General features: G+C 49.9%; 1 long non-coding RNA gene across 2 annotated transcripts in view; it reads right to left on the minus strand.

Moving 5' to 3' along the window:
• The window catches only part of LOC117173417, a 143,742-nt gene that overhangs the window by 72,707 nt on the left and 69,954 nt on the right, over positions 1-1,081 (minus strand). The window lies entirely within an intron of this gene.

The raw sequence follows: 1,081 nt of genomic DNA on the forward strand, positions 1-1,081 counted from the left end.
ATTAATTATTTTTATTAAACATAACGATCTAACTCTCGTCCTATTTGACTTAACTTCATGATTCCTCCAGCATCATGAGGCTAGGATAGAATTAAGACATAGACTAAAAATTTCAGCATCCTCAAGTTAGTTAAAGTATTTTTTTTTAATTAAAGTATCTGACCAACGTAGGAATAGAGTAGAGTTGACACACGGTGACGCGAGGCAATCTCGATTGAAAATTTCATTTTGCGCTCTCCCCAGCCAATCAGCGAAACCGACATCCCCACGCGCAACCTCGCAACCAATCGACCGGGAATTTTCTCCCCACCGCTCTCGCGACACCGTGCGCTCAAACACGTAAATAGTGCGGGTGCGAGCCTGCCAGAAAACTCAGCGTTCAGCCGTCTAGAGAGTACGTCCGTGCTCGCGCTAATTTGGAGGTACTCCCAGCGCTGTACTGCCAAGATTAAGAGAATAAAATACCGAAATCTGACTCTGCATTTTCTTTTTTTTTTTTTTTTTGCCTTCCGTCTCTCCTTGGGGACTCATCCCAGCGGTCTTCTCAACGGAAAGGAAGTGACAGTGCAACTCAGTGCAGTTTCTCAGTGTTGATTTCCTAATTAATTCCTTGCCATTCGTTTTGACATGGGAATTCTGTGGACCTCAAACATGCTCATCTGAATATTTATTGTGTTGTGTGCCTTGTTTCTTGTTTTGTTGTGTTGTTTTGATTCCAGGTATCACATCCAGGAGGGACGGAGACGCTTGTCTCCATTGGAATTGGTGCTTATTCCGACGACTACCCTATGACCAGGAGGCCCGATTACACGCGCCGCTCCCAGCGCGCTGCCCGACACCTCGCAGAGGAGCAGCGAAGGCGCGAGTCAGCCATCAGACTCCTCGACCGTCTACGAGACCGCACGCGCAGAAGCCAAGCCCGTGCCAACGAGGGACCAAGGAGAACCGCTGGAGAGTACCGTCGTCGCCACACGGACGCACGCCGCGAACGCCTCTCCACCGGTCGGATTGATCGTCGTCGGAGCGACGCAACGAGGGATATCCAACCCAGGAGGGTCGGCAACGAGGGAGGTAACCGGCC

Source organism: Belonocnema kinseyi, chromosome 5 (assembly GCF_010883055.1).
Source record: "Belonocnema kinseyi isolate 2016_QV_RU_SX_M_011 chromosome 5, B_treatae_v1, whole genome shotgun sequence".
NCBI classification, from domain to species: Eukaryota; Metazoa; Arthropoda; class Insecta; order Hymenoptera; family Cynipidae; genus Belonocnema; species Belonocnema kinseyi.